Raw genomic sequence first — 16,341 nt, 5'->3', positions numbered from 1 at the left:
TATTGATGGCATGATAAGTACTGCAATAGCACTTCACACCCAGTTATTTGCACCATTTTTGTTCATGACCCAGAAAACAGACCCACTCATCATTTCTAAGTTCCTGACTTTTCTCCATTGTCTGTGTGACTCCGGCTGAGTCACTTAACCCGACACTGCTTCTGGGGTGAGTTTGAAAAAGGTCCATGGAGATCAGTGCTCCACCCCAGAAAACAAATACAAATAAAAACAAAGTAAATAAACTGCAGGTGAAGACAATCACTACATCTAAAAGATCTATTGTAGGAAGCTCATGGGTGAAAAACAAAAGCACCTAGTAAATTGTTTTTATCTTGGAGTATATTGCTCAGCTTACTTGATACACCTTTTTTCTGGTGCATATTTTCATGGAGCACAGACTTAAGCAATCCCAGGTGTGGAAATTCTGACAGATTTGCACATTTATATTGAGTTTTACCATTGTTAGTGTTGGAGAAGTGGTGATACCAAGTGATTACAATATTGCAATTACCGGGGTGCTCTGCTTAGGTCAGACAGAAGGGATCTATATGTTGTTATCAATGGATAAGACCTGGGATCCTTTGGTTATAAGATGACACCAACATATATATGCTATTTTTGGAACCAAAAACAGTGGCCTGGAGTCATAGAGATTATTTATAATGGTCTGGTAATGTGTGAAGTCATAAATTGTGTTGTATAACCAGGACATAACAGAGGCCTGGATCATTATCTACCAAATCTCATTTGGTTGTCAGTGGTGAGATTTATCCAATATTAAACATGCATGCTGGACTAAACTGATTGTTCTAGGTCAGCAATTTGTTACAGGGGTTTGAGAAGTGCTGTGGGTTTGAACTAAAAGCATAGCAAACTAACGTTTCTTTAAACTGCGCCATGGATCTAAAAATGGTTACTTCTTATGTGACTTCTTAGTAACACAAAAAAGAAACAGCCAGAAAGTCTGTAACCTACATATCACCAAAGACTGAATTAAATGTTTTACTCACGAGGATTATAGATTTTCTGTTATTTAATGACCTTCACTGGCTCCTGACTCTGGAATCTGCTAATATATATGTGGATCCTTATATTCTCAATAGTAATAACATGATCCAGCAGGAAGATCTCCTCCTTTAAACTCCAGAAGTCAGTCCTGATTTCTAGACACTGTGTAGGTTGAATTCTTTGTAGTCTACCCATGTCTACATGGAATTTCTCTTTCCGTAATTTCCAAAAAATATGTTTGCCAGTGGGCTACACTGCACTGACCATACAGTCATTATTTATTTATTGATTGATTAACATTTATTTACTGGAATTTTTCATGTGGGTGTAAGTTGCCCCTTTTTTTACCAGAGGCCCTGCGAGAAAAGCTCCAAGTATATTACATGTATAAAAGGTACAAAATTAACATATAAAAAACAACAATGACTTTTAAGCAGAATGAATGCAAATAGAACACAGAACCTAGACTTTTACAAAAGACAAGAGTACAAGTCAATAGATAACAATTGTGTAAGTCAAGAATAAACCCTAATACATGAGTACAACCACGGTCAAAACAAAAAAAGATGAAGGAAAGAGAAGAGAAAGTCATTCATGAAAGCATGCTTTTAAAAAATGAATTTTGAAGAAAAAAGTATTTAAAGTAATGGATGTGCTATGAAAGGAGATGAAAGAAGGTGGGGAAAAAAAGGGCATGAACCAGGAAATTTTGAAGGGGAATAGGTGTAATAAAAATAAGTGGGGGTGAGGGTGTGGGGAGAAGAGCAGAAAAATGTAAGGAAAAGGGAGAAGAAAGTAAATGGTTCAGGTAAAACGATGATAGAGACACAGCCTGTAAATATGTGTCAATATAGCTTCCTTAAATCAGGTGAGGGATAGTAAAGTTTATAAGGTGAGGGATAGTAAAGCTTAGAATGCTCTGTAATATATAGATTTGAATGTTTGTCTACCCAGGAAATGAGTAGGAGGACACCAATGCATTCATTAGGTATTGTTTTAATTCAGATTTGAAAGATTTCACTTGAGACATTTCTTTAAGGGCAAACAGGATTTAGTTCCATATTTCAGAAATATGGGAATAACAGATTGGGTCATCAGCAGAGTTGATGGTTTAGTTATTAGCAGTAGCTTCCACCTGCTGAGTTAAGAGGTCTGTTTGGTGAGTTTAGTATTGAAGGATGTGAGTTTGGCCAGGAGATATTTCAAGTTTTTGAATAAAATAATGTGTGGTGAGTAGTTGAGCTAAACTCAGGGGTGAGGCACTTCTTGCTAGTATACCTGCTTTTGTGTTACAAAGTGGTGAGGTTTGCACACTATATTAGTATAAGATTTGAATACTTTGTTGTAACATTGCTCAAGGAAATTGATCTCGGTTGCCGGAGGATTAATGATAACTGGGGCTGCATAGATTTGGGCTAGAATGTGGAAATATGAAGCAGTGCATTTTCTTGAATAGAGGGTTCCAATTTTTGGATGATTGTTTTGCATCTTTTACATGGTAGACAAATTTCAAGTCATCATGAATTATTACACCTAATAATTTAGTGTGGGTTACTAATTCTATGGTTATGTTGTTTGTCAAGGTTAGAGTGAAGAGATATTTTGGGGTAGAGGGGTATTTTGGTTTGAGTAGACTGAGGTTTTATTGTTTTGGGGTTTAGAAGAAGTTAGGAATCAGATAGTCATGTCTCAATAGAGGTAAGGGAATCCTGAGATAGTTGATAGGATGCACCTGTTTTTAACAGCACCAATCAAATGAAAGACATCCACATATTGCATGATTCTTGCATGTTTGCTTGATGAGTGGAGGTCACTCACAAATATGTTGAGTAAGAAGTGGCCTATTGAGACCAGAGGGACTCCAATTGCTAAGGATAAGAGATGGTATCTTGCCATTTTATAACCTGTTGTCTGCAGGACAGGCAGCTGTCAAACCAAGTGGGTTTAAGTGTAAATAGACCTACAGAACAATTGTTATAGCTGTTTTGTGAACAGTGGTGCCAGGCATCTTCGATAGGTTGAAGAAGACTACAGAGATTAGGATTGCCTCATTTGTGTTTTGATTTGTAGTGGTTATGAATTTAAGGAGAGTTATAGTAGGGTTATGGTTATGGCATAGGTTATGCTGCATTGGATGTAGCAGATTATTATCAGAAAGAGAGTAGCTCTGTATGGAAACATTCTCAATCATGTTTGAGAGTGGAGATGTATAATTATTGGACTATAGTTGGCAAGATCTGTGGAAGCACTATCTTTGTGTAAGATAAGTGGTATGATTCTTTCATTATGATGGGAATATAGCTTTCTTTAATGGATTGGTTATTTAATTCAGAGAGAGAGTTCATAGGGTAGTACAAGGTTAACTGCCTTTGTGGGCTAGTTTATGCCTAATCAATTATCCTATTTGAGAATCAAACCAGGCACTTTCAGGCTGTAAGGGAAACACGTTAACCATTATGCCAACTTCAAAAATATTTCATTTACCCCATTGGTGTTATTGTCTTGGTGATTTTTGAAAGTGGTCTGAAAAATACCAGTTCTCACATTACTTAAAGATTTATTAACTGTAGTTAAATTAAACAACCCATACCACGAAATACAAAGTCTAACCTACTGACTAAAGATGCAAAAACCAAATGGCTGCAGGTACACTGAGGTGCCCAAAACACACAACAAAAGCAAAAGTAAATTAAGGCACCAAAGTTACACACTGGAAATCAGTCACTGTACTTTATTGCAGAAGACAAACGGTAAGCGCATATATGTGTGTGTGTATATATATATATATATATATATATATATATATATATATATATGTATTTTAATAACCACCCGGGATGACACCTCCCCACCCCCTTTTTTTAAATATTAATATTTTTTTAAATATTATTGCTTTTAAATATTATTGTGTGTAAATACGCACCTTTTATATATTTTATGCATTTTTCTTTTGGATATTGATATATGTTCTTATGTTAGTGGAGTAATATCTCTTTAAATTGTGATGTCATACTAATTGTCCTAGTATTTAACCAAGCATCAGTTGTAGTGATATGGTCTGATGAAGCAACATTAAGTTGTGAAAGCGCTTACCGTTTGTCTTCTGCAATAAAGTACAGTGACTGATTTCCAGTGTGTAACTTTGGTGCCTTAATTTACTTTAACCTACTGACTAGAAATATTTACAATGGAGTGGCATGTGATATTGTATACTCTGATTAATTATATGGTATCTTTCAGAATGCACTTAATAAAATAATCTTATGCTCACCTCTCTATAAGTCACCTGAAAAATACAAAATATATTGGGTCTTCATCATGCTAAAAGAAACTACATAGCTTTACATTCCCCAAAAAAACTGTTTAACATAGGTGTGCCAACCGCCATCACAAGATAATTACCACTATGAATTTCTCGAGCACTGGGATTTTGTTTTCTGCAAAATAATTATAATAACAATACTCAACTTACCTTTCACGTTTATTTTGAAGGATGAATTTATAGGCTGCTGTAATGCTGTATGATTAATTCTGCAGGTAATTAATGAGTCTATTTTTGCTGGAACAGTGATGTTACTTTGCACTTGATATGTCTTATCTTCATATAAACGAACATCTGGTTGGGTTACATGAAGCTCTCTGTCATCATCCCACCAGGTAACAAGGATGTCTGCAGGGTAGAATCCTACAGATATACAGCTTAATGTCACATTTGTATTAAACATAACTTGTTGTGTTGGCCCAGAAACTGATGGAAGGGAAGGCTCTCCTTTAATGAATGAAATGGAAAGAATAAATAAAATGTGACAAATATACCCAATAAATGTGTAACTATTGGCTATACATTTGAAACAAAGCAATTTATAATAAGTAGTCAACTCAGTTCATGAAATGAGAAAATTCTACTGATATATTTACATGTTTACATGGACTTGTCAAACAGAAGTTAAGAGAATCATTGTGTTATATCAGTAAGGTGTAATCAATGGATGCAAAAAGAACACAGATCAGATAGCGAGTTAGAAGTGACTGCTTTACTGTGTTATAAAATAAGAATAAGACTTTCCACATAAGCCATAATCTGTACCACCATATTCAACTGTACTAGTTCTAACCCTGTCAATGCTCCTAACCTTAACCCCAACATTAACCCTAATCTTAACCCTAACCCTAACCACCATACTCAAGTGTACTGCACCTAACCCTGTCAATGCCCCTAAGTCTAACCCTAACCCTAGCTCTTACTCTAGCTATCATACTCAAGTGTATCATGCCTAAGTCTGTCACTCTCCTTAGACCTAAACCTAACCCTAATGACCATACTCGTGTACTACTCCTAACCCTGTCACTGCCCCTGACCCTAACCCTAACGACCACACTCAAGTGTACTACTCCTGCCTGTTACTGCCACAATCCTAACCCTAACCAACATACTCAAGTTTACTACTCCTGACCTTGTCATTACCACTAACCCTAACCTATACCTCTCAGTCTGCAGAAACTGAAAATCTGAACCCAGATCCTCAAAATGCATGTACATCCAGCTAAAAATTGCAGCACCTTATTAATATAATATTTGAAAAACAAATAGCATATAACTCTTCTCACTTCCGTAGGAACATGGGATACAACTCAAAGGCACATGTTTAAAAAACACAGTATGAAAGAATGACAGAAAATATAAATATAATGGATTAGAGAAGTAATAGCCTCAGAAGGTAAAACTAACAGTGCTGGGGTAGCTATCATTATTAAAAATAAATATAAGGGAAAGATTTTAGACTCTAAAGCAGATAAAGATGGAAGATGGTGTTATGTTGTTCTCTTAGCTACCCAGTTTGATAAACTATTTTATTGTTAAATGTTTATGCACCCTGTAATGACCAGCATCTTTTCATGACATCGTTATATCCAATTTTGACATAATATGATAAATATTATATAATTATTGGAGGAGACTGGAATTCTTATCAGAATCCGAAGTTAGATAGGTCTTGTCCACAAAGAGCATTTAACAAACAAGTGGTATCAGTATTAAGTGATGTTAAGGAAGACTTTCAACTATATGATCATATTCAGTATTTAAATACTGGTAATAGTATAAGTAATTATACCTTTTATTCTACGTGTCATAAAATGTGGTCCGGAATAGATTTCTTTTTAATTTCAAGAATAATGGTTAACCTGGGACCCTTAGTTGTTACACATGCACGTTAAGAAACAACAAGGTGTACCTGACATTGAGTGGGTGACAGTTAAAGCACAAATAAGAGGGATCTTTTTGCAAAAAGCTTCATACTATAAAAAATACAAAATAGAGATATTCAAAAATTGGAAGCTAAAATTAAGACACTTGATCAAGAATTGATTCAAAACTTTAACACTTTCTGTATTGTTTTAATTTTGTATGGAATATAAGAAAACAATAAAAATTATTATTGAAAAAAAAAAGAAAATATAAATATACACAATATCAGAGAGATAGTGTAAAACCTGTAGACTTTAATGAACCGTATTGCAAAATCCTACTACATAAGGTTATTTATTCCTGCTTCAGAAAAGGGGAGATGTAATACGTGTGTCCTCTTACTTTAAATAAATGTTTCCACTAGTATGTTTGTCATGTAGTGTAGTTTTCTGTGTCTGAGACAACTTCAAAAAATCACACGTGATGAAGGGAATTGATAAGATTTTGTGGCAATGTAAATCAAGCCTGAAAATATATTCATATCTCCAACAATATGTGCAGAGTAAATTAGGCCAGAAAATAGTAACACTCCTCTAAAGTAGGGACATTTGAAAGATATTGTTCCAACCCACATTGTTGCCTTATGTAAACTCTTTCCTTAACATACCACAAGACATGCAAGCACACACTTCACATAAACATATCCACACAACACTTCATTCTATCCCCTTTCTTAGCCCTTACTTCAGCCATAACCTGCAGGCACTTGCACACCCACATTCTACCATTAATGGTGAGATGTTCGGAATATCTTATGACTTCACTCAGCATTCACTAAAAGAAAACACCTTCATGCAAGCCAACCTCATACACCACATGGAGGACTGATTTTTCCAGCACTGATATTTCTCAACACAGGAACAAAACTCCAGTCGATCCAAAACACACATCGGTTTACCTTGTTGATGATAGCAGATTTGACAAAATTAAGTGTAACCATATATCTATATCTATATCTATATCTATATCTATATCTATATCTATATCTATCTATTTATATGGAGAGGGAGACCTAACCCTGTTTTATATATATATATATATATATATATATATATATATATATATACATATAGTTTTATACATATACTTTATATATATATATATATATATATATATATATATATATATATATATATATATATATATATATATATATATATATATATATATATATATATATATATATATAGATAGATAGCGAGAAAAGAGAGAGAGAGAGACAGTGCAGTGGTGCAGTGGTTGCATTGTCACCTCACAGCAAGAGGTTCTAAGGTTTACTTCTCAGCTGAGGTGCCTTCTGTGCAGAGTCTGCATGTCCTCCCTTCATTCGTGTGGGTTTCCTTTGGGTGTTCTGGTTTCCCCCTATGATATAAAGACATGCAGCTGGAGTGTTTCTCCCCAGACCTCTGATAAAAATTGGCTTTCTTTGAAGTAGGACTAACCTGGTAAACAAATGTTAAATAAATAAATTATATATATGTGTGTGTGTGTGTGTGTGTGTGTGTGTGTGTGTGTGTGTGTGTGTGTGTGTGTGTGTGTGTATAAATATACACACACACACACACACACACACGCACACACCCACATATGTAATTTCTCCCCCGGACCCTGATGATACCTTATTACACCTTCAAAAGTGTAGCCAATCTAGATTTTGGTTACCAAGCGTACATCAAGCATAAACCACAAGTTGCTATAGCACCCTGCAAAGAGTAGAGTTGGCATATGGAATTTATAGCCTAACTAGCCAAGGTACATTGAAAATGTTAATGCATGGATGGCAGCACTGTAGCTAGTGGCATCTTCCAGTATCTAACTTTAATCCCTCCACAGACACTTTCCTTAACAAAATTCTCCTTCCCTTGACATCATACATTAATCGTTCCCCAACATCTTTCCTTCTTGTATTAATTTATTGAGTCAAAGGAAAATTAATTTTCTCTAAACTCTCCAGTGCTTCACCATCCTCACCCATATTCCTCCCTTCCTGCAATTCTCCCTATTTATTTTGCCCGATTACATGTATCATAAACATTCAATTTATTCATATGTCTTTTCTTTGCAGTTCCTTGCAATCTTCTTCCTCAATCCCACTGTGAACTACTCTGTTAGTTATATCCCATTTCTGTTTTCCCTTGTCCACTCTGAACAGACAAAACATCCATCTATCAGTTTTTCTTCCATATCCCAAAGCTAATTCTTCTGTAAGCACATCCCATGACTTTAATACTTTTACAAAATCTCTCCACACATATATATATATATATATATATTGTCATCACATACTCAGCATATTGCCTCATTTCATTACTTTTTGGAGGTTCCCTATGACACATGATATAGAAATTCTTTGTGGCACAGATATTCTCTGTCTTGTTATCTGTGTCCCGCTGTTTGTCTTTGTCTCTCTCTGTCTCCCTCCCTCACATTTTCCTGTTTGTTTCTGTAGTTCAAAATGGTTAATTCCAAAAATAAAACTGCTAGAAAGTAAGATCAAAATGTGACTCTTCAACTTCACTTGAATTCAAGAAAATATATCTACTGTGACTAAGATTTGCTCTTACTCGACTGACTGATGCTTTATATCATGTATTATTTTTTAAAAAAACTTTATAACCTGTTTTATTATATTTCACAATAGCTTGTTCTTAATTACATTTTGCTCATTAAGTAAAGTTTTATGACCCATATTTTGGATGGAAGAGAGTATTATTTGAATGATGGCATGATAAGTACTGACATAGTACTCCACACCCAGTTATTTACACCAGTTTTTGTTCATGACCCAGAACACAGACCCACTCATCATTTCTAAGTTCCTGACTTTTCTCCATTGCCTAATCCTGTGACTCTAAGTAAGTCACTTAACCGGACACCACTCCTGGGGTGAGTTGGAAAAAGGTCCATGGAGAAAAGTGCTCTACCCCAGAAAACAAATACAAATAAAAACAAATAAAATAAATTGCAGGTGAAGACAATCACTACATCTAAAAGATACATTGCAGTAAGCTCATGAATAAAAAAATGTAAGCACGTAGTAAATTATTATCTTGAAGTATATTGATCAGCCTACTTAATACATTTTTCTTCTGGTGCATATTTTCATGGAGCAGAGACTTAAGCAATACCAGGTGTGGAAATTCTGACAGATTTACACATTTATCTGGTGTTTTACCATTGTCAGTGCTGCAGAAGTGATGATACCAAGTGATTACTATATTGCAGTTACTGGGGTGCTCTGTTGAAGTCAGACAGAAGGGATATATATGTTGTTATCAATGGATAACACCTAGGATCCTTTGGTTATAAGATTATACCAACATATATATGCTATTTTAGGAAACAATAGCAGTGTCCTGGAGTGTTAGAGATTATTTATAATGGTCTGGTGATGTATGAAGTCATACATTCTGTTCTGCAGACAGGACATAACAGAGGTCTGGATCATTGTCTTCCAAATCTCATTTGGTTGTCAGTGGTGAGATTTATCCTATATTAAAATGCATGCTGGTCTAAACTGATTGTTCTAGGTCAGCAATTTGTTATAGGGCTGTGGCTATGAACTAAAAACAAAGTAATGTTTGTTTAAACTGTGCCGTGGATCTAAAAATGCTTACTTCTTATGTGATTTCTCAGTAATCTAAAAAGGAAACAGCCGGAAAGCCTGTAACAAACATATAACCTAAGACTGAATTAAATGCTTTACTCTTATTTATTATAGATTATTTGGTATTTATTGACCTTCACTCGCTCCTGACTCTGAAACTTGCTAATATATACCTAGATCCTTATATTCTTTGGACAGACAAGTTATAAAAAAATAATAAATAAATCTCATTACATCCAGTATCCTAACACAAATTATTCTAAACTGGATAGCAATAACATGATTCACCGGGAAGATCTCCTCCTTTAAACTCCGGAGTTCAGTCCTGATTTCTAGGCACTGTGTAGTTTGAATTCTTTATATTCTACCCATGTCTACATGGAATTTTTCTTGTTATGCCAGATTTTTTTCCTAATTTCCAAAAAATGTGCTTGTCAGTGGGGCTACACTGCACTGACCATACAGGCATTATTTATTTATTGATTGACATTTATTTACTGGGATTTTCCATGTGGGTATATGTTGCCCCCTTTTACCAGAGGACCAGGATGAAAAGTTCCAAGTATAATACATGTACAAAAGGTACAAAAAGAACATATGAAAGACAACGACTTCTAAACAGAATGACTACAAATAGAACGCAGTAAAATATGGAGTTCTTCAAAAAAAAAAACAGTACACATCAATAGATAACAATTATGTAAGTCATAAATAAACCCTAATGCATGAGAACAACCATGGTCAAAACAAAGAAAGATGAAGGAAAGAGAAGGGAAATACATTAGTGAAAGTATGATTTTAAAAAATGCAGTTTGAGGAAAAAGTATTTAAGTAATGGGTGTGATATAAAAGGAGATGAAAGAATGTGGGAAAAAACAAGGTCTTGAACCAGGAAATTTTGAAGGGGAATATGTGTAATATTTTAGGGGTGGGGTGTAGGGAGAAGAGTAGGAAGAGTTAAGGAAAGGGGAGAGGAAAGTAAGTGGTTTAGCGAAAAGGGATGATAGAGAAATAACCTCTAAATATATGTCAATATAGCATCCTTACATAAGGTGAGTGATAATGAAGCTTATAAGGTGAGGGATAGTAGACCTTACAACCAGGCTAAACTGCTAGGTGTCACAATAGATGAGAATCTAAAATTTGACAAGCGTATTTTTTTGACCATCAAAAAAGTTCACGCCAAATGTGGCACCCTCTATATGGTTAAACCATACCTCACTCAGAGTGCCAGACTAGCCACCACTCAGTCACACCTGATTTTCACCCTCCTCTACAGATCTCAAATATTCACAAACCTACATACATTTGAGCTCAATAACCTAGAGTCCTGCTATAACAAAATCATCATCTTTGCTACCAATCAGCCATACAAAACTTACCACTGCACTGCCCTCTCTCAGCTCAACTAGCTAGAAATCCCTAATCTTTTATCACGCAACCAAATGGCAATGGCCCACAAAATAATCTACCAAACCTGTAACTACCCCACTCTCTCTAACCTTGTCTAACCTAGTACCACTACCCGGTCCCTCCGATCCTCCAACAAGCTAATGTTAAAGGTATTCTGCTCCCACAACTACCATTGCGACTCCCTCTACTCCCACAAAAAAAAAAAAAAAAAACAAATTGTGGAACACTCTTCTGCAGCCCATCACACAAAATCCTCACCACCATAAGTTCAAACAACTCCTAAACAATTACCTACCATACACCAGGCTAATTCTTCTACTGCCAATACTTTAACATCTACTTTACCTCCAACTTTACTCCTTCTATCTCTCCTCGAACTCTCCTGACCCATATCAGCTTGCACTCTGTTTTAATTTGATGGACAGAGATTTTTGATTCCACACATTCTGTGCATATATATGGAATAATAACTAATTCCATGCATTTTCATTCAGTATTAATATATATATATATATATATATATATATATATATATATATCTATATATATATATATATATATATATATATATATATGTATATGGATCTACCTCAGAAGATCGACAGACCATTTGATTGACATTTATTTGGTCGACAGCTCATTTGGTTGACAACCAGTATTCATGGCAAAAACCTGGGGATTTGCCCCCCTCTCCAATGTTGTGCGACCCTGTAGTTGATATATATAGTTAAGAGGGGGTGTGGGGGGCACGTTTAAAACATGACAAATTCAACAAAAACTACACATTTTAAACAAAAATAGGTGGGAGGCTTAGTCCCCCACACCTCCTAACTATATATATCAACTCCAGGGTCGCACAACATTGGGGAGGGGGCAAATCCCTGTTATGTGCCTTGAATACTGGTTGTCGACCAAATGAGCTGTCGACCAAATGAATGTCAATCAAATGGTCTGTCGATCTTCTGAGGTAGATCCATATATATATATATATATATATATATATATATATATATATATATATATATATATTTTTTATATATATACATACTGTCTCTGAATTTATTTTGTGCTCACTGTCTTTGTAATTAGCATTTTTGTATAAGCTTACAAATTCTGTATACTTGTGTTCACTATTGTTTGTATTCTATACTGTCTACTGTATTATAATAATTATAATTATTGTAAGCTTTGTTACTACATGTGGAACTTTGCTCCCTGAGCCTCTGCTGAAAATGGGCTTCTGGCCCTGTCAGACACTACCCAATTAACAAATGTAATGAATAAATAAATAAATATATGGAGTTTAGGGCTGAGGCAGTTCTTGCTAGTATAGCTGCTTTAGTGTTACACAGTGGTGAGGTTTGCATGCTGCATAAATATCAGATTTGACTACTTTGTTGTAACATTGCTCAAGGAAATTGATCCAGGTTGCCCAAAAATTAATGATAACTAGGACTCCATAGATTTGGGCTGGAATGTGTAAATCTGAAGCAGTGCATTTTCTAGCACAGAGGGTGCCAGTTTTTGGATGACTGTTTTACATCTTTTACATGGAGTTTAAATACTTGGGATCAACAGTTCAGAGTAATGGTGAGTGTGGAAGAGAGGTGAAGAAAAGAGTACAGGCAGGATGGAGTGGGTGGAGATGAATGTTAGAAGTGATTTGTGATAGACGGGTACCAGTAAGAGTGAAAGGGAAGGTCTACAAGAGGGTAGTGAGGTCAGCTATGTTATATGGGTTGGAGAAGGTGGCATTGACAGTAAGGCAGGATTCAGAGCTGGAGGTGGTATAGTTAAAGATGTTAAGATTTGTATTAGGTGTGATGAGGATGGACAGGATTAGGAATCAGTATATTAGAAGGTCAGCTCAGGTTGGATGGTTTGGAGACAAAGCCAGAGAGGCAAGATTGCATTGGTTTTGACATGTGCTGAGGAGGGATGATGGGTATATTGGGAAAAGGATGCTAAGGATGGAGCTGCCAGGTAAGAGGAAAAGAGGAAGAACTAAGATAAGGTTTATGGATGTGGTGAGAGAGGGCATGCAGGTGGTTGGTGTGACAGAGCAAGATGCAGAGGACAGGAAGAAATGGAAACAGGTGATCCACTGTGGCAACCCCTAACGGGAACAGCTGAAAGAAGAAGAAGGAAAAGACATGGTAGTTAAATTTTAAGCTACTATGAATTATTACATATATTAGCTTAGTGTGGGTTACTAATTCTATGGTTATGTTGTCTGCAGAGGTTAGAGTGAGGACAGATATTTGGGTAGAGTAGACTGAGCCTTGATTGTTTTGTGGTTTAGAAGAAGTTGGGAATCAGATAGCCATGTTTCAACAGAGGTAGGGAATCCCGGAATAGTTGATGGAATTGTCTCTTTCTAGCAATCAATCAAAGTGGAGACATCCACATAGCAGATGATTTTTGCATATTTGTTTGATAAATAAGATGATTAAGTGGGGGCCAAAAACTGAGACCAGAAGGGCTTCAGATGGTATGAGAAAGAAAGCAGAGATGTTATTTTGCTGCTTTATGCCCTATTGTCTGCAGGACAGGTTGCTGTCAAAGCAAGTGAGTTTAAGTGTAACTAGACCTACAGAACAATTGATATTGTTGTTTTGTGTACAGTGGTGTCAGGCATCTTCAATAGGTCAAAAAAGGCTGTAGAGACTAGGATTGTCTCATTTGTGTTTTGATTTGTAGTGGTTACGAAGTTAAGGAGAGTCGTAGTAGTGCTATGGTTAGGGCAGAAGTTTTGCTGCATTGGATGTAGCACATTATTATCAGAAAGAGGGTAGTTGTGTTTGGACACATTCTTAATCATGTTTGAAAGTGGAGATGTATAATTATTGGACTATAGTTGGCAAGAACTGTGGAACTGCTGTGTAAGGTAAGTTGTATGATTTTTCCATATGATGAAATATAGCTTTCTTTAATGGATTAGTTATTTGATATGGAGAGTGAGTTCCTAGGGTAGTAGTCGGCTAACTCCCTTTGTGGGCCAGTATAAGGCTAATCAGTTATCCTATTTGAGAATAAAACCAGACACTTTCTGTCTGTAACATAAACATTTTAACTATTATGCCAACTTCAAACACATTTAATTTACCCTATTGGTGTTATTGCATTGGTCAAGGTTGAAAGTGTTCTGAAAAAGACCAATTCTCACATTACTAACAAATATATAAACTGTAATTAAATTAAACAACCCATATCTCTAAATACAAAGTCTAACCTACTGACTAGAAATATTTACAATGTAGTGGCATGTGGGATTGTATACTTTGTTTCATTATATGTTATCTTTCAGAATGCACTTAACAAAATAATCTTATGCTCATCTCTCTATAAGTCACCTGGAAAATACTAAATATATTGGGACTTGATCATACTAAAAGTAATCACAAAAACTCTCGCCAAAAACTGTTTAACATATTCGTGCCAACTGGCATCACAAGATGAGTACCACTATGAATTTCTGAAACAGTGGGATTTTGTTTTCTGAGAAATAATTATAATGACAACACTCAACTTACCTGTCACGTTTATTTTGAAGGATGAATTTATAGGCTGCTGTAATGCTGTATGATTAATTTTGCAGGTAATTAATGAGTCTATTTTTGCTGGAACGGTGATGTTACTTTGCACTTGATATGTCTTATCTTCATATAAACGAACATGTGGTTTGGTTCCATGAAGCTCTCTGTCATCCTCCCACCAGGTAACAAGGATGTCTGCAGGGAAGAATCCTACAGATATACAGCATAATGTCACATTTGTATTAAACATAACCTGCTCTGCTGGCCCAGAAACAGATGGAAGGGAAGGTTGTCCTTAAATAAATGAAACGGGAAGAATCAATAAAATATGACAAATATTCACAATACATGTGTAACCACTGGCTATACATTTAAAACAAAGCAATTTATAATAAGTAGTCAACTCTGGTCATGAAATGAGAAAATACTGCTGATGTATTTGCATGTTAACATCGACTTGTCAAACAGAAGTTAAGAGAATCATTGTGTTATATCAGTAAGGTGTAACCAATGGATACAAAAAGAACACAGATCAGATAGCGAGTTAGAAGTGACTGCTTTACTTTGTTATTCAGATAAGAATAAGGATTTCCACATAAGCTATAATTTGTACAACCATACTCAAGTGCACTACTCCTAATCTTGTCACTGCCCTGACCCTAACCCTAACCCTAACCCTAACCCTAACCCTTATCCTAACCCGAACACTAACCACCATACTTGTGTACTACTCCTAGCCCTATCACTGCTCCTAACCCTAACACAAACCACCATACTCAAGTGTACTACACCTAACCGTGTCACTGCCCCTAACCCTACCCCTACCCATCATACCTAAGTGAACTACTCCTATCCCTCTAACTGCCCCTAACCCTATCACTAAACCTAACCCTAACACTAACCTCCATACTCAAGTGTACTACTCCTAACTCTGTCACTGCCCCTAACCCTTGTCCTAACCCGATCCCTAACCACCATACTTGCGTACTACTCCTAGCCCTATCACTGCCCCTAACCCTAACACAAACCACCATACTCAAGTGTACTACACCTAACCGTGTCACTGCCCCTAAACCTAACCCTACCCATCATACCTAAGTGTACTACTCCTATCCCTCTAACTGCCCCTAACCCTATCACTAAACCTAACCCAAACACTAACCACCATACTCAAGTGTACTACACCTAACCCTGTCACTGCCCCTAACCCTACCCCTACCCATCATACCTAGGTGTATTACTCCTATCCCTCTCACTGACCCTGACCCTATCATTAACCCTAACTCTAATCCTAGCCACCATACTCCAGTGTATTACTCCTAACCCTGTCACTGCTATTAACCCTAACCACCATACACAAGTGTACTACTCATAACCCTGTCAATGTCCCTAACCCTAACCTGTACCTCTCCACCTGCAAAAATTGAAAATATCAACCAAGATCGCTGAAATGTAGGAACAACCTGCTAAAAATCTGAGCACTTTATTAACATAATATTTGAAACCAAATAGAACATAACTCTTCTCAC

The sequence above is a fragment of the Protopterus annectens genome, chromosome 9.part0 (assembly GCF_019279795.1).
Source record: "Protopterus annectens isolate FY-2018-M chromosome 9.part0, PAN1.0, whole genome shotgun sequence".
NCBI classification, from domain to species: domain Eukaryota; kingdom Metazoa; phylum Chordata; order Ceratodontiformes; family Protopteridae; genus Protopterus; species Protopterus annectens.
Note: the sequence above shows the minus strand (reverse complement) of the source record.